This window comes from Anguilla rostrata, chromosome 16 (assembly GCF_018555375.3).
Source record: "Anguilla rostrata isolate EN2019 chromosome 16, ASM1855537v3, whole genome shotgun sequence".
Taxonomy (NCBI): Eukaryota; Metazoa; Chordata; class Actinopteri; order Anguilliformes; family Anguillidae; genus Anguilla; species Anguilla rostrata.
This window is the reverse complement of record NC_057948.1, coordinates 27,790,919-27,808,882: the sequence shown is the minus strand read 5'-3', so window position 1 is coordinate 27,808,882 and position 17,964 is coordinate 27,790,919. Positions and strand designations below refer to the sequence as shown.

General features: G+C 48.5%; 1 protein-coding gene across 4 annotated transcripts in view; it reads right to left on the bottom strand.

Annotated features, from left to right (window-relative positions):
• The window catches only part of zfhx3b (zinc finger homeobox 3b), a 394,727-nt gene that overhangs the window by 111,740 nt on the left and 265,023 nt on the right, over window positions 1-17,964 (bottom strand). The window contains exon 1 of one of the 4 annotated variants that reach the window (XM_064312992.1): window positions 13,428-13,539. The exons of the other annotated variants lie outside the window; for them this stretch is intronic. The gene's annotated coding sequence lies outside the window, so the exon portion shown is untranslated. Of the gene's footprint in view, window positions 1-13,427; window positions 13,540-17,964 lie in introns of those variants that run through there. 4 annotated transcript variants of the gene reach the window in all.

The window sequence follows — 17,964 nt, the reverse complement described above, 5'->3', positions numbered from 1 at the left end:
CATCTTGGCAAAGAGCTGAGTTCACTTTAAACAATAAAACCTCAGGGGAGAGTTGCTTTTTTTTTAAATTTTTTACAGCTCTTCAAAAAATATTTTCCCTTTTTATTTCATTATGCAGCATTACTAAAATAAAGCAATAATATGCACTAACCAATAAAAAAAAGAAAAAATGCTGACCTGTGAATGTCTGTACAATTATAGAAAATAAGGAAACATAACCTAAACAAAACAATTTTTTTCCTGGACAACTTCTTCTCAAAGGATAACCCAGAAGTCAGAGTTAGCAGAACTGCCAGTGGGAATTAAAATGGCTCCCGCTGATGGCCTCAGCTCTTAATGCTGGACTATTCTCGTATAGCACTGCAGTGCATGTCCAATTAGCTAGCCCTGCTCACACTTACTGCCGGGCTATTTAAAGAATGCAATGTAGCTAACCAGGCTCATTTTCAACAGCAAGATAAACAAAGAGAAGCTGACAGCTGTAATCATGTAGGCTGGGTTCTCTCATTTTAAAGTGACTCTCATTTTAAATAGTGATCTCTGGTCACTTTGTATCTCCAGTCTCTTGTGAAATAATTTTGTTAACTAACATATTTGCAGAAAAAAATGAAACAAAAGTTTTCTTAGATGCTACAAGTTAAATAACATTTTTTATATACAAAATGTATTTTTCAATGTGTATGAACTACATATACAGATGGAAAAACATAGATATCTAAGGTATAACTATCACTTAACTTAATCACAGTTTCAATAGATACGTCACAATAACAGACAAGTGAGAAGAAATATTTATGGCAGATGCTGGTGGCGCATGTTCAGCTGACAATCACATGATCTCTATCACAGTAACACAAAAAGTTGTCATCTATCTGTTGTTGTTGCTGCTATGACATCTTTCTAAGACTATTGCAGACTGGGACATAAAACTGAAAATGCAGCCCAAATATAAAAATCTGAATGAGGACATTCAGTATCACATTAAACTGAACTCTCAGAGTATTAGCCAATAGTAGACACTCTTACTGAGAGCCACTTACTACTTATTTTACATACAATACATTTATACAGCAGGATATTTTACTGAAGCAATACAGGCTAAACGCATAGCTCAAGGGTATAAAGGCAATGCTCCAGCTGGGAATCAGACCCGCAGCCTCTGAGTTATAATTCCAGTTCCCTAACCTTTACACTACGCTGTTACCCCCGGTTACTGCCATGTACGTGGATTCACACTGCAGCGGAGTAATGTCGTTTTCGATGCTCGTGATTCTCCTTCACTTTTCACAGGAAACACACAAACTGACAACAGAAGAAGCAGACAAAACATCCAACTGGAATTCCTTAAGAAATGCAAGGATTTGTACAAAAGGCGTCGTTCGCATTCGCCGATTCCAGGTAAATGAGCCAAGTCGTTGTCTGCTTGATTACTTTCTCCATCATTAATCAGGAACCAGCACGACAGTTTACATAAAGTGCGGCAATAAATCTGATCTCAATGCCACCCGTTGTCTTAAAAGGGTGCGGAACCCGCCCGGCAGAGTGCGAGGATGGGTGCCAATGAGCCGAGGACGCTGTCTGGTGGCATACGTTTCCTCTGAGCCGCCGCTACGAGGAACCGCGAGCACGGGAAGAAGAGGCGCAAAGAGAAAAACAAATCGTCACGCGCGTAGCAAGGTGGCCCCCAGGGGCCCGAATCTGAAAGACGCCCTCTCCGCACCGCTCCGGAGCACGAAACATCAAAAGACGTTTCTCCATCTCGCGCCGCACACATCTACGGGAAGAGCACTACCAACACTGGGGCACGCTCAACTCTACGCTGGAGGAAAATTGCAATTATGCAAAAAAAAAAAGGCGGGGGGGGGGGAACAGAAAACAAAGCAGGATTTTTTTTTGTTCTGTTTGTTTAAAAAAAAGAGTGGAAAAACCGCTGAAGTTTCCCAGGCGTGACGTTTTATCCCCGCCGCAGCCGATTCCCAGATGCCCCGGCAGACCGGACTTTTCACTTTTGCAAACTCGAATTCAGATTTCACCGCCCGCAGCGCGTTCGCCGCTGTAGTGACAGGCCGACATGATAGAGCAGACCGTCATAATTCAGCTGCGGATCAAACAAAAACACGACGTGTTCTAGCCAGGCCCCTTTTTGTCTTGTCTGGCTGAAACGTGCTCAGGACAACGGCCCTGTGGGTGCGTAGCTGTTGGTTGAAGCCTTATTGTCAACAGATTTCATCGGAGAGCAGATGAGATTCCTGGGCGGATTGCGAGACGGCTTTTTGCCGGCTGTGCCCAGGACTGAGCGAAGACGCCATGTGTTATCCTTCCAGTGAACTGATACAGTACGAGGACTGCTAACAGGACGTGATCAAAGCTGCTGGCACATCGGCTCGCAGACAATCACGGCATTGTCAAGTTTGCCAAGGCTTTACCACGCTGAAAAGCAGTCTGGGATGGAAACGAGTTTAGAGACCGGGAGCTTCAGGAGATGGGCTGTGAGGAGAGAACAAAAATGCAGACGTACATTATTCAAAAAAACTCTCCAAAGCTCTTGTGTGACAGACTGCCTCACAGCTTCTTCAGTTAAGTACAGTAGGAGAAGCAGGCAGGCTGAAGGTCAGCTCTGCGGCCTGTCGAGAGCACAGAGTTTGCGCCCTTGCCCCTCTCAGCCCAGGCGTTGAGCAAACGGTCACATGCCCCGCCCGCCCGCCCGCCCTCATTCCTGCGACGTCAGCCCACGGGCCGCTTTCGAATGTGAGCCGCTGAGCGGGGCACCTGTTTGATATAAATCAGACCGCAGCGCTGTGTTTGGGAAGCCAGGCATTAAGCTGTGAAAGTTCAGATCGCGCAAGACCGCAACACGGCGCTGAACCGCTGCCGACCAGACCGCGACCAAACGAGCCCCGGCCCTCTTATCTCCCCGCCTCGCAGCGCCCAATGACACGCCTCGCACATCTGGCTCGCAGCTGGCGGCCGGCCGCGGAGCGAGAGGAGCCTCCCGCGCACCGCCGGGCCCCGACAGCGCCCGCGGTCGGGAGCGGGACTGCAAAACGCCAGCGCCGTCCGCCATCTTGGAAGAGCCGCAGGCCTTCCGACCGACGCCCGCCTCGGTCTCCCTCCGCAGGTGATCGGGGGGGGGGGGGCTGACTAAATCCTGAATGTTTACGATCACACGACCTCTGCGGCAAACTGTGAAACAGTGACTGAACAGCGGACTGGAGAGTGAGAGGCGCGCCGTTTTGAGAGCGAGAGAGACGTTGCAGAAGCCGGGAAAAAAAAAAGAAAAAAAAAATCTCAGTCACGTGGCAGCCTGGGCCCAAAGGTCAGAACCGCGAGGAGAGCTGACACATTCCTCAGCGTTCGCACACGCATCTCCCGCTCGGCCGCCAGCAGCGCCGTTCCCCGCTCCCTTCCTCCCGCTTCGGATCCAGGGCGCTCCAGAGCGCCCCTTCCCCAGGACCTCACGGCTAAACATCGGGAAAAGATGTTTCCAATCTGAAGCTCACATGCAGCAGTAGGGGGTAAAGGCGCTCAGATGAAGAGGTGGGGATGGGAGGGGAGGGGAGGGGGGAGCAAAGAAAATATCATCTGCAAAGGATTTACTCAAAGGCTACCTCAGACAGAGGAAGAAGGCGCAAAGACGGGCCTTGTTCCGAAACGCCGGGCTGCTCCTGGGGAGGGTGGACGGGCTGGGCTCGGCATGGCAGGGGCAGGGGCAGGGCCAGGGCAGAGGGGGAGCGGACGCTGGCATAGCGGGGTTTCCACACGGCCCCAGCTGTAATTTACATTTCTGGGTAATTACTGGCAGGACCAGGGGGCCCCAAACGGGTGAAAGATGCATCTCGGCTGGGAGCTAGCGCATGGAGCGAGGCCAGGCAGATTAGATTAGGGGAGATGCCATCTAAAGCGCTCTCCCCTCAAAGGCTGAGCTCACATGGCCCGCATGCCTGTAAAAGGTCTCCCCCGATCTCTCCAGGGCCTCCTGGAACCACAGGCACGGAGCAGGCCGACACCCGCGCGCGCAAAAATAAGCACCGAACGAAACAAATCGCTCGCGCAAACGTAATTACGCTTGGCAGACCAAAGAGGGGATGTCATGTCATTGGTCCCAGGACAGAGTGCATGCTCCTAGGATAATAAGCAAGGCGGTGGCAGGAAAAAAAACATCTGTTGATCGTCCCCCAGAACAGCTGATGTAATGATAAAAAGAAGGGCTGAACCACAGTGACAACCACAGAGTGGACTGCTGAGTCTGCATGAGATCAGCAGTGGTCGTGACATCAGCAAATGTGCATAGACTGCCCTCACGGGCAACCTTCGTGTTAACTGGAAACAAACTTTCTGCGCAGTGTTTCTGCACTGCTTATCTCTCCTGCGCAGAACGCCAATTGCAACACATCTGCTCAGAGGCACCAGGCCACCGGTGAGAGGGGGTAGGCTGAGAAAGGCATGATGGGAAGTCTGATGACACACCGCTCGCTGCTCAAAGCAGCTTTTTGCAGAATCCGGGGGAATTCTACACTGCGCTGAGGAGCAGTCAAATCAGCAGTGCCAAGCGGACCTTGAAACTGCACGTTTAATGCACATTTAATTAATGATGTCATTGTTTTGACATTGAGAGCGCATGCCAGCGAGCAAGATAAACAAGTGCTCACTCTGGAGAGCGCTATCCGAACACACAAGGAAACGGTAGCCGGAGAAATAACATCCAAAGCACTCGCAGTCCTCACCTCAGGCCCTCGAAGCGCTAGAGAGAATCCCCAAAACGCCGAGCGGAATGTGTTGCGCGGCGAGCGCGGCCGTGCCGATTGTTTTGGGCGCGCGAGGCGAGGGAACGCGGCCAGATGCAGCGCGGCGCCGTGAATGGAATTCCTCGCCGTTTCTGGGAGTTCTCCGGCGGGTTCGAGCGGGCCGGCCGGCCTGCCAGTGTGCGCGGAGCACGTAGCGCGGGGGCGGCGCCCATGCCCAGAGGACATGGGAATGCAGCCACGTGTACGCTCACACACACACACACACACACACCCGCGCCAACGCAACCCTCCAGGCGAGGAGCCGAAAAACTGGTTTCTCCCACGAGTTCACAGGTTTCCAGCCGCAGCGACGAGAAAAATCACAGCTCCGAGTTTCGGCGGGACACCCGAAATTACACACTGCACAAGGACTTGAAATATGTGCCTGATGACTGCGTTCGTTAGGGGGCACCGGCAGGATTGATGTCGCAGAGGTGTTTTTTCGGGGAGGCTATTATTTCAGTAGCCTAGCCAACCCTGCAGCCACGTGCAATTCCTCTCTCACTTCAGAACTACTGTTGTGCCAAGTCATCAGAAATGCCCTCACGCTTAACATAGGACACATAAAGCACGGAGTAAGACCACCTGCAGTACCGAGACTTGGGGGCAGCGGTGTAGTACAATGGTTAGGGAGCTCCACTTGTAACTCAGTCGTCTCGGTTTCGCTACTTGGGACACTTGTACTTGATCAAGGTACATGGTACTTACAACGTACTTAAATTGCTTCAGCATATGTCCAGCTCTATAAATGGATACTATAATGAAAAAAAATCTGTGTAAGTCACTCCGAATAAGAGTGTGTGCTAAAAAGCCTAAAATGTAAAATGACTCCTTAGAAAAGTTTCGAACGCAGAAGGGAAGGGACACCTATTCAGATATTTGAGTCGCGAGTTTGGGAGAGAATTTCAATACTGAGCCACTGGACTGAAGCCAGAAAACAGCTCTCGCAAAACAATCGCAGAAATCCCGTCTGCAGTAACCGCTAACCGGGACGAGCCGCAGAAGCCTTCCAAGCCATTTTTAGGGGCCAATGAGAGGAAGGTTGATAGTCCCCACTGAAGCCCAGCTCCTCCATATAAGAGCAGCGCACAGTGAGCTCGCTGTTCAGTGCAGCCCAGCTCACAGATTGCATCTGACAGATGCGTCGGCCATGTAAGATGAGAGGATAACTAATTAGCAGAGAGCCCACAATTGGGAATCCTAATTGCACTGGACTCCAATATGTCAGGTGTCCCCTTGTGTGAATGTGGGGGGGTGGTTGGGGTGGGGGCTGTGACTGAAGAGTGGTAATGCCCCAGAGAACAAAGACAAGTTTTCCCAAAAACCTACAGCAGTCAGAGCTAGACCTCGGGATGGCACCTCTAAGCACAGCAGGGCAAAGCCTGCCCTTATCCTCTCCACCTGTCCCTCTGCGAGCCATTTCTGAATGTTGGAGAGTGCCTCAGCACATGTTTGAGTAGTTTGCATAATTCAAATAGATACCCAAATCAATATGTTCACAGCTTACCTATGGCAAAATTACCTAATGAAGGTTAGACATTAATTGGGACAGAGACCAGCTTTCTGCAGAGACATCAAAACAGCTGAGCCCTTCCCAGGGAAGTTGAACAGCAATTGCAAGATTCCTAATTACACTGTGAGGCGCTGGCTCTTCTTGATCATGCTTTTTTTTCCCCGTTTGATGGTTTCAAGTCAATTTAAGCTACCTAAGCTCTCTCTCTCCACCTGGGGGAAAATGGAGACAGATGTTTTCTGCTCTTCAATTGTTCTGTTGTTCCTGAGATGCCAAGCGCTATGAACAACACTTCCTCTTATTTTCGCTGTGCCCCACCCGTATATTCGCCTCGTGTTCCTAAACAGATACACGGGCATGTGTATGCAAAACTGCGTTTTACACCGATAAGGGCATGGGGGCTGGCATGGGAGTTGACTCACCACAACCACCGCTAACATTCAGCACATGCCAGGGTAATACATCAGACATTTCGCAACAGAATACTCGTGAAACGTCAGCCATGTCGGAGAGTTGTGTAGCCAATTAAACCGGTGTATAGTTATATCATTACTATGAGGCGCCTGCTATGTACTAGCAAAAAAATGTACTAGAAAAATACAAAAAAAAACAGCAGCACATAGTGATACAGGTCCTAAACAAAGGGAAGAGGGAGGGAGGGAGGGAGGAAGGGGGAGAGGGAGGGAGGGAGGGAGAGAGATGAGAGACACATATGACACACTGAGGGCACAAGAAACACCTGTTTGAGTGTCACATTGTTATTAGCATGAGTAGCAACGCCTGCAGTGGTGTGCGGTTGACGCGACAGCGCATTCTTTTATGGCTGGTATGTACAGAGTGTCTGCAGCCTGTACACCAGTCTTCACTTCCAGGAATGGGCCAACACAAGAGTGGCCAATCAGCTGCTGTACAGGGCAGCTGTTACATCACTGGTGCTTCAACACATATACAAAAAATATATGCAGAAATGTAAGTAAATTCAGTAGGTGCATCGACTAAAGGGTTGAAGTAAATACTGTAATAAAATGCGACTCAATTTCTAAAACACGTTCGCATCCAAATATACCTGAAATCTTTCAGCATGTAAACCAGGCAATCCCAGGAGAATATGGAGAAAGTGGTATAAAGTCCATCAATAAACACAGACTATATGAAGATTTACAGTAGCTCAGAGAGGATCCTAATTCAAAAGAGAAGTTCTGGCCTTCAAATCCCCCTTTGAAGAAGACGAGAGCATCCACTTCAAACAGTGGACATATAAATTCCCCGAGAGGTTCTCTCCCTTTCCTCCGCTTATTTTATTTATTTTGAAAAACCTAAACATATTACTGATTAAAAAAGCAGTGCCAAGACGGAGTGCATGATGGGTACAACTGCAGGTGGAGGAGCTTAGATCTCCTTCTCCCAGGCCATTAAAACCGACTCAGTAACTCAAACACTTGAGCATCCCCCTTCCCTTTTCCATTTTAATGGAAATCTTGGAAGGCACCAGAAATGAAATGAAACAACACAATAGCAGAAAGAAAAAAGAAAAAAAAAAATGAGACGGGGGAGCAGACAATTATTAACAGAAGTTGTTTTGCATGTTGTTGCTGCTTCCCGTGCCGGCCTGGGCGTGGCAGTGAGCTGCATGTAGAACACGGGAGCCTGACAGCACACCTGGCAGTCACCTCTCACCCAGAGAGGAAGAGAGGATCCTCTCAATGCCAACACTGGCGGCAGGTTTACATGCCTGTTAGCTATAGGCTAAATGCTGTGCTTGGGTTCACATTACAAGATGGCTTTCAAATACACATACGGATTTCAGAGAAAGCTGAAGTGTGGAATGCGTTCTGTATTGATTTCCCGTGTTTTTGGGAGTAATTTGGTAAAGATCAATTAGCAACCCCCCCCGCCCCCCCCCCTCTAACCCTAACCCTCAGTCCATTCCCCCTGACCCAAGCCTGCAGATTCACCTCGAGGACATGAGCCGGGGCACACGGCCCATTAATAACGAAGAGGGCTCGATCTGAACCACAGCCCACGGCGGAGACGCCGGGAGCCACCGCAGGAAGGACATCAGCTATCTGCGCTGGCAGCCACGCCCGAGGGTCAGGCCTTCTTCATCAGGGATCGGGTCAAAGTCACATAACTCTTCCCCCAAGGCGAGGGTCACCGCCGCGCTCGGGCCGGCCGGGTCACCCCGCGCTCCGCGGCCACCGAAGTTCATGGCAATACGATAAAGTAATCAATTCCGCCGAAGGGCCGTGGTCAATAATATACTCCGGGGCTACCGGGGGGTCAGCACCTATTCCACCGCTCCTCAGATCGCCCGGTCTCAAGGTGTTCTAGAGTTTCATTTTCACACCGGATGTAATCAGATCCTGGCCTGCCTTGGACAGTGGCAAAAAAAAACATATCTTTAAAAAAAAAAAAAAAAGTGTGCGTTAGGTTATGCCTTATCACTGGACAATGGGGTGTGCATGTTTTTTTTTAATTATTATTAAAATAATGCATATAATTACAAACTCATGACATCCAAAATTACCACAGCACAGCTGTCATTCAAATTCAGTGCAACAATAGCACTGATCCATCTCAGACGTCTGCAAAGCATCATGTCTTTGAGTGGCATTTTGTCCATTTTTTTTTTCTCCACAGTGCAGTAGAGACACTAAGAGGAGCACTCTTTTATAATTTGAAAGGCTGGGTAATTCAATACGTGCCTCCAACACCAATCATCTTTATGCAAGGACAAACGCTGTGCTAATTTATGGTTATGAACACGTTGACTTTACTCCGGGAGGAACCCGAAGGCCGAGCTGCGTTCACAGCCTAGACTCGGCTCCTCGTGGGAAACGGACCCAGTGTCGCAGACGGACTCAGCGCCACATCGCGAGCGGCTCTCCGTTTGTCCTCCCTCTCTGTGTTCCATCTCTCGCTCGGCCGTGAATGGAGGCAGGCAGAACCCGCAGACGCTGCCAGACCGAAGGAGCAGTTAATTCTTGGCCGCGCTCCCTCCCTGCTTTGGAGGAAAGGTATAGGGTTTCTCACAGTTCTGGCTAGCTGGACACAATGGAGATCTCAGAGAGCAGGCATCACTCCAAGCAGGTGAAATCTCTGGTCCGTGCTGACATTTCCCCCTCCGCACTGACCCCCCTCGCCCCCCCTCCCCACCCGCCTCCCCCCAATCCCTGTCATGCACTCGCACAAAACTCTCCAACAGCGCTGTTATGTATTATAAGACAATTATATATATGGCCTTGGCCATTTTACTTGTATTTAACCAGTGTAGCTGGCGCATTGCTTAGCCCTCTGCCCCTCCTCTCTCCTCCCTCCCGCCCTCCATTGTGTACAGTGACAGCAACACGGGACATCATTAGCCGCTATAATCAACATGCTGTTAGCATACATCCACCTTATTCTATTGATCCCTTGTCATTCATTAAGATTCTGGGTATATAATTAACATCCCAACTAGCAACCCTGCCTGCTCCCCCCGGGGATGGCCAATTCCAGTGCTTGCCAAGGGGATTTCAGCAGAGGGCACAAGTGGGCTTGTGAGAGCGGGCACCGGGCCAGGGTGAACCCGGGACCCAACGCCGCCTCCGGCTGTTGACAACCCAGCCAGCTCCCTTAACAAGAGGAGCCCTTCTCTAGCCGCGTTAACTAAAAGGACAATTATCTGGAGAACAATGAGGCTTTTCACAGGGGCTGTGTTGTCATTAATGCAGTGGATCTGGTTACAGCAGCCAGCTTAAGCTAATTAAGGAATGCTATCTGCAGACTCTCATTGCTTCTTAATTAAGTAGGGCTCATTTCAAAATGGGGACAAACAGAGAAAATTATGTTTTTTTCCCCCCTTTCCCTTTTCACCCACATTTCGCCAAGCTTTTTGGCTTTCGGTTCAAGTCATAAGGATTAACACATATCAAAGCCTAGACCCACTCAGCATGCCTCCAGCCAATGGCAATTTGTGATTCTGCTCAATACTCCTCACCATTTTCATATTGATCTCCCTCAGAATGATATACTGGAGGTGAGGGTTTTTTTTCCTCTCTTTTTTTCCGCCCTGTCTCTCCTGTTGCTCTGCGATTGCAAGATGGAGACTTGAGGTCCACCTCCACCTCGGCCCAGAGCAGGTAACAGGAAACCTGGCCTGTCTGCTGGCTCCACAGCGGTCTGTGTTGAGAGGTTGGGGCCATTCACAGATTCACTCGTCTGCCGGAGGAACGCCACAATCAATAATGCATTTTTTATCAGGTCTGATTAGGACTTATTATTTCCGTAAAAAGGCCACTGACATATCCAGAGAAGGCTCTTAGTCACCAATCAATCGACACAGACTGACGGTGCGCAGAAAGCATAGAAACCCAAACGATGATAGAATAACAACAGAAAGGCTTTATAGGCCCCGCTAAGATTCGCACTTGCCCCCAGGCACTGTTTCAAGCAGGGCTGACCCTTTCTCCCAGGGGTTAAGATGATACGCAGAACCGTTCAAAGCCACTTCAGATATTTTTAAAAAGACGAGCTCTTTGACTCGGCCACCGCACGGAGTACTCTAAAGACGAGATGCTGTGGACAGCGGGGTCGGCACAGTGATACACTGATGAGCAGTATCCAAAAGACCTCAGGAGCCACGAGCTGACAGCGTGCACTATGGGATATATGTGCGGGTTCTCACACAAGCGCACTCATACGCTCTGTATTCAAGCAGATCTGGTTTGGCAAGTATATGCCCATACTTGCTACAACATTGTGCGATGGGCTACAGCAGTTAATTGAGATTGTTAAAAGTAAACAAAGCAGGGTGCAGGGTCTGCATATTTTCATGGGAATACGGGGATCAGCCAACAGTCAGTCTGCACACAGAAAACTCCTAGATCATGTTACAGCAAGGTCAGCCCCACCTTGCGAAATGTTAGAAGGATGATGAGCTTATAGCAAAAATATGACAGATATTTCTGTACTTGAAACTCAAAAACAGTATATCATGTCTAACTTGTCGTGTTAGAACAGTACATGTAGCTAGGCTTTCTGGTTACATCATAATACCATGGCAGCCATTTCTTATTACCACTAAGTGAACGTGAGACTGAAGTGTAACCAATGTGCTGGATCAGAGGATTACAAAATTGAGAAAATGTTACTGGAGATTAGAAAAAGAAGGTAAACTGTATTAAGAGTGTTTTGAAGACATTGTGAAATAGCTAAACTCTAGGTGTGCAATTATGAAAAAGGAAATGTTTTATCAATAGATAGCTACAATCTCAAACATTCTCTTCTCATTCTCGGCATTCCAGGTGCTTAAATCTTGAAATCTGTAAACTAGAACTGACATTAACAAAACCAGAGAGCACACTGAACCAAGACAGCTGTTTTCATTTAAATGTATCATTTAAGAACATTAAACACCAACAGTAGTCTGAAAAAAATAAACAAAAAAAATAAAAATACAGCAGTGTCTTTAGAATCTGAAGAGCGTGCGCATATCTCATTGAAAGCAGTTATGGAGAATCGCGAGTTCTTATTTTAAGCACATCTGGCCAATGCCTGTTGCAGTTCCAGCCGTGATGCCACGATGTACCCCCGATGTCACCCACCGAGAGCCAGCGGTTCAGACAGAGGGGAAAAGCCAGGCTTCACTGCCTTCCTTATCAACAGCAATGCCGCTCCTTTAATTTGCCCTGCTTTTAGCCTCTCGACAAGAAAAATGTAGTGTTTTAAGTAATCCTTGTTTGTACTGACCATAATTGATAGGGTAATCCTGGTTTAACACGCACTAAAGCCAGTGCTTAAGAATCTATTAGAAAGGCTAACAGCTTAAAGAGACAGGAATCTGTCTCATGTTGGGATGCAAAGGTATCCGTGCCACCCAAAAAGACCCCAGGCAAGCAGAAAGAGGGTAGCTATTTGTCTGGGTGGCGGGGTGGGGGGGGTGGGGGAACTATTTTGTTTGGTCCAATTGCTCTTTTCTAATTCAGGGGTTCCCTTGCATACTGATTAAATGTGACTGAAGTCAATAGCAGGCTTCCCTCTGGATCTAGGAATTAATACCCCTCTTTAGGGAGACACTGCTTGGCACCACTCCATCAATCTAGAGAGGCTTGCACCTGGTGGCACTAGACCCCGGGCCACACCACTGACACGCTTTCAGACACCACAGGAAAACTCCATGGCAACTCAGCAGGCTTTTCCAGACCACAGGAAAACCCTTAAGACAACTCAACACAACACACAACACACAGCTGACTCAAAGAAAAGTGACTGCTATGGCTGCTTCAGTGGCTCACACGATTATGGCATCAAACTGCGGAGTATGGAGGAGCCCCGCGGTCCTGGATCGAATCCAGACCGTTCCAGTGCCGACTGTAGCTACTAGCTTGATAGGCGCACGGCAATAGCGCCACCCAGGGTATGGGAGGGCTCAGTCGGATTGGGGTCTGCAGATAATTGGGTATTTTAAAATTAAGGAGGGAATTAAGGGTGTTCACCCCCCTCTTCAGGTGCCAAATTTATTTTAAAAATTTAAAATCACATTTTGTCTTAATCGCTATAAAATATAAACAACCCACAGGTAGAGCTGAGAGCTTAGAGAAGGCAACATTTTGTCACATTAGAAGAGGAAGCAGAAAGTCAGTAACAGCGAGGCAAATTCGTCTCCTTCATACGGCCTGAGGATTAGGCTGCAGGGGAGCCGTGAGGATTCAAGTGGCTCAGTCTAGGGGGAGTCAGCCTCTGGGCCTGAGAGAGGATAAGAACTTCCTGTTCCACCAGACACACACACTAAGCCAGGCGGCACAACGCAAAAACCAGGAAGTGAGAACTACATGCCCAACGTGAGGGAGATTCAAGGCCCTGACTGAGCCTGCTAGGCAAAAACCCAAAGATGCACTCACAGAGACAAGCCTGATATGAATAGCGTGGCTGCAGGTGACCCACCCACACACACACACCCACACACACGCACACGCACACACGCAAACAGAGCATAATCTCTCGAGCTGTCGGCACTAATGAGGCCCAGTACTGTAATTACAAGGCACGGATTTCAGATCAGGCACTTAAGTAGCCAGCTAAAAGTGCCCCGAAAACAAAAAGCTCTGTAATTATCGTCTGCCTCCTCTCCCCAGTCTGAGTTCAGTTACCTGCCATGCTGTTGTTTTGTGAGGACCCCGTTGTTTCCCGGATTCGCCCTAATCCGCGGCTGGACGCAGCACTGGCTGCCTGCCTGCATTCGTGAGATGCACATTTCAGCTTGCGGGGGTGAGTGACGACACAGCACACAAAGACAGGAGAAACCTGAGTCCTCGCCGCCCCGCCACTGCATGAATGCATTTTTTTAAAGGGGGAGGGAGGGAGGGGGTGTTCATTTTGCACCACACAAAAGATCTATTGTGCCGTGAAACTTTATATACATATTAGAAACTTGAAACCCTTAGCTTCTACAAGCTGGATTCTTGTACCTGTGAGCAAGATAACATTACCTACCATTCTTTTCTTTAGTTCCAGAAAAAAGGAAAGCCTTCAATCCTATTTTTCTACGGGGTCTAATTCCCCATGATGGATTCCTCTTTTTGAGTTTTATGGGGTCATCTAATAGCAGTGATAAGAAGCATAGGATCAGGTCTCCAGGTGGTTTTGTGGCCTATTAGGCAATATATTCTCCAGGTCAAAGTCTCCAGGAGACACTGCATCAACTGAGATTGGAACTGAACATCCTACTCAACTATAACCACTATCTGTTTCACATCTCAGGTGCTCAAAGGGGAATTTAAGCATTCATCCAGGAATTCATAGCCCACTTCTGTTCCTTTCAATCCAGTTCAACCGCACACAACTCAAACACTCCGCCCTGTGGAGTTAACCCTGTTTTAACCTGTAAACATTGAAACCAGTGAGAAGGCGGTGGGAAATTATGTGCTTAACAAGTTTGGGGGAAAAAAATGCATATTTTCTTTCTTTGGCACACGTCCAGTCTTGTCCAAACAGCTGTGAGAACTTCTTATCGGTTCCTTCACTAGGAAGGTTAAATAACCACATCTACAAATCAAATAATTCCCCTGAACTCAAACAAGTCAGGAAGTATGGAGAGGGACAGTGCTTTTGCTGGGGAAGGCAGATGACAGGCAGTTAAAGCAGGCTGGTGGAGAAGGGTTGGCAAAAAAACACATGGCAAAAGATATCTCAATGGTGACATCACTCTCAGACCTGTAATTAACCCCAATGATCCAGCCATAGCAGGCCAAAGGGTAAACAGGGCAGCCATTTTTATAATGACAGCTCAGAGGAAAAACAGGTAAACAAAAAAATGTTTCCTGAATCACAATTAAAAAATCTCTCTCTCTCTCTCTCTCACGCACACACAGACACACACACACACAGAAAAACTAAGACACAAGGATGATGCTGGAAGATAAAGAATGTTTTAAATCATTCAGGCATTTGATGTCCCTGATATCATATTCACTGGTTTGTCCCAGTTCCCTGATTACTTGTCTACACCAATATGCTATCAGATGGCCTCTGCTGACCCCTTTCCAAATGCACAAGGACTGCACTATTCATGCAGGTACCAAGGTTAGGAGACGTGACTGTAGCTCACAAATCAACTTCAATCCAAAGTATATGTTTCGCACTTCAGGGACAGGGTGTGTGGGATTCTAATGCTACAAAATTCTAATTTTGCTACAACTTTGTGTGTGTGTGTGTGTGTGTGTGTGTGTATTGTCCATAACACATAGGCTGCCTTCTCAAAGTGCACATTAAACTGACGCAGACAAGGTCATGAGGTCATGTCCAGGGGCTAAGGTGAAGGGTCATTCATGTAGCATGATTCTGTGAAGAATCAGTGGAAATTCACTGATCCATACTGTATCCGGATGGGCTCAACTCAACTCGTTCCTGGTTTCCATTATCAGGTAGGCTCAGCTAATTCTGTGTTCAGCACCCAGCCCATCCAGATAACGTATGGATCATTGAAGCTGACCAGAGTCAAAGCAGAATTGATCCTTGAGAACATGGGCTGTGCTACTAGTCAAGGGCCTCATGCAAGGCTGACATTTTAGGTAGATGTTTTTCCTGCTGCATGTGTGCAAACGCAGCCAAGTTCACTAAATTCCCACAGCATTAGAATCCCGTCTCCGAGATCTTCCCATTACTGAATCAGCTCATACACAGTAAATCTACCATGTGTCAGTTATGGGCCACTTTCTTGAGACCAGCTGTTATTTTACTATGTTCTTAATGTGCAACGCAGCACCATCAAAGGGTGAAGAACAGTCTGATATTGCTTTTACCGTCATCTGGGGAAATTTATTAACAAAGAAATATAGCCATTTAGCCCACTGATGCTCTTTTGTTCTGAGAGGGACCGTCAGGTTTCCACAGTGATGAATAACAAGAACGCTGTAAAGTTTGTTACCAATCTTCTTCTCCGCCTCTACATATTTAATGAAGAAGTTATAGAGCAGTCTGAGGAAAAGGGCTCTATTTTAAAAGGATCCTAAAATATCAGCATGTAAGTGGGTGATTCAGATCTGAGGCTGAAGCGTTCCACTTCCTGCCCTTGTGCCCCGCATTAGGCTTTTTCCATGGCTGCAGAGACAGTGCTTCCCTTTGCTGCAGCACCTCCCCACACAAACACAACGCTGCGTTTTTTACACAGCTGCTCGTTTTCAGAAATGCCTTCCGTGGAGATACTCGTACTGAAATCTAATCGCGTCGCGGCAGCGAACGGCCCGGGGAGCCACGCCAGAGACCGTGTCAGTTCACGCACTTAGACTGAGCGCTTTCGACCAGGAAGGCGAGAGGGACGCTTCAGAATATCCACGGTTAAGGAACTTGGGTTTGCGACAACCGCGCGTTCCTGAAAAAAGACACATTAAAGCCAAACGTGAACTGTGCCTTTGTTTGGGTTCCCCTGTCTGACGTTAGGCAGGCTTCAGAAGGGACCGTGGGCGACGCCGTCTTTGTCAGTGCCCCGAACAGAAAGCAACAGAAGCAGAGACGGGTTTAAAGTGTATCTTAAATAGACGCATTATTAGCCCGCCCCGGTCTGAACGACCGCACGTTTGAAGTCGGTAACAGCTGCGGTGTTCCGGGCCTTGTTTAAAGGTCAGGCTACTGAGCCTGACTTCACTTGAAAAGAAAGAGGGAGTGCATGAGGGAGAGGAGGAGGGGGAGGGAGAGAAAGAGAGAATGAAAAAGAGAGAGAGAATGAAAGAGAGCGAAAGAGAGAGAGAGAGTGAGAGAGAGAGAGTGTTACTGACATAACATGGGATTAGTTGAGCGCGAGGTTAAAAGTTTGTTGAATTGCGTCTGGCTGGCTGCCTGCTCCCCTGTTTATTGCTCCAGGCCTCGGGATCCTCTGCCAACGGTAACCGCACCTGAACTTCTCAGCAGCGCCTTAAACGCAGCAACAAAAGAAAGAGCGCTCAGAGCGATCGATAGGCTGGGCGGCCGTGCGTGCGACGCCGGTCCACGCGTCCGCTCGCCGTGGCAGCGCGTGGGCGAAGCGGCGGGAAGTAAGCGTGCCGACCCCCCCGTCCAACTCGCCGGTTACTCCCTTCGCCCCGGCACCCTCCAGCCCTCGGTCAGTCTGGAAGGCCGCCTGGCCCCAGAAGCCCCTCCCTCCCCCTCTCACAGCAGCGCGGGGAACGCTCTACGGCAGGGACCAGAGCCGACGGTACGGATAAAGCTAAAGAAGCTAAAGAAGCTAAAGCAGCTAAAGCAACCCCGCCACAGTAAAGAATAACCCACGCTGAAAGAGATTCTTTTGCCAATCATCAGTGACATCAGTTTCTCTTCAACAGACAGTCATCTCCTCCTGCATTACGATGCTAAATCAATCTGTTTGTCGTTTGCTGGACATGTATGGGAGACATGAGACAACTGCATGTGAGACAACTGAAAAATAAATAGTGTAAAATAAACAAATAAATAAATAAATGAACTTTGGATAAAGTTTCAGCCAAGAATTTGAGGAACTCAAAGGACCGAGAACGGATTATTACTACCTATTGAAGAATGTCAGAAACCTGATATTCTGTGCTGAAGGTTAGCACACTAGCACCAAGACAAGTGAAATGTAGCCCTAAGGAGTCAAAGCCAGAGTTACACCACTGACGTGCAGCCCGGGACACTGGCACCTTTATTTACCACAGCACTTCCGTGGAATTCCCCTCGTAAACCTGTCTCCTGGTTTCCAACATTCCTGCTCAGTGTTTCTCACACACACACGCACACACACACAGGCAAACAAACAAACACACACAGAAACACAAAAACACACACATAGAAACACAAAAACACACATACACACACAAAAACACAAAACACACTCTCACACACAATCTGGCCAGTGAGTGGAGGAACAAGGGGAGGGGTGGGACAGAGACCGGGGGGGGGCAGAGCCCAGGTTATGGGACAGGGGTGGACGGTAAGGCCTCAGAGCCTGTGAGTGGGTGCAGGAATGCCTGGGACAGCTCTCCTTTTACCAGACACTTTAAATGGAGCCTGGCAGGCAGCAAGAGTCAGCTGGACCCCCCTTCTCCCCACCCCCACCCCCCCACCCCCTTCCCCAGGCCAACCCTACCCACCCCAAACCTCTGAACTTGGAAAGGCGAGGAATGGAATTCTGGACCTGCTCATTTTCACATGCACATCAAACGCGATTAAGGGCAA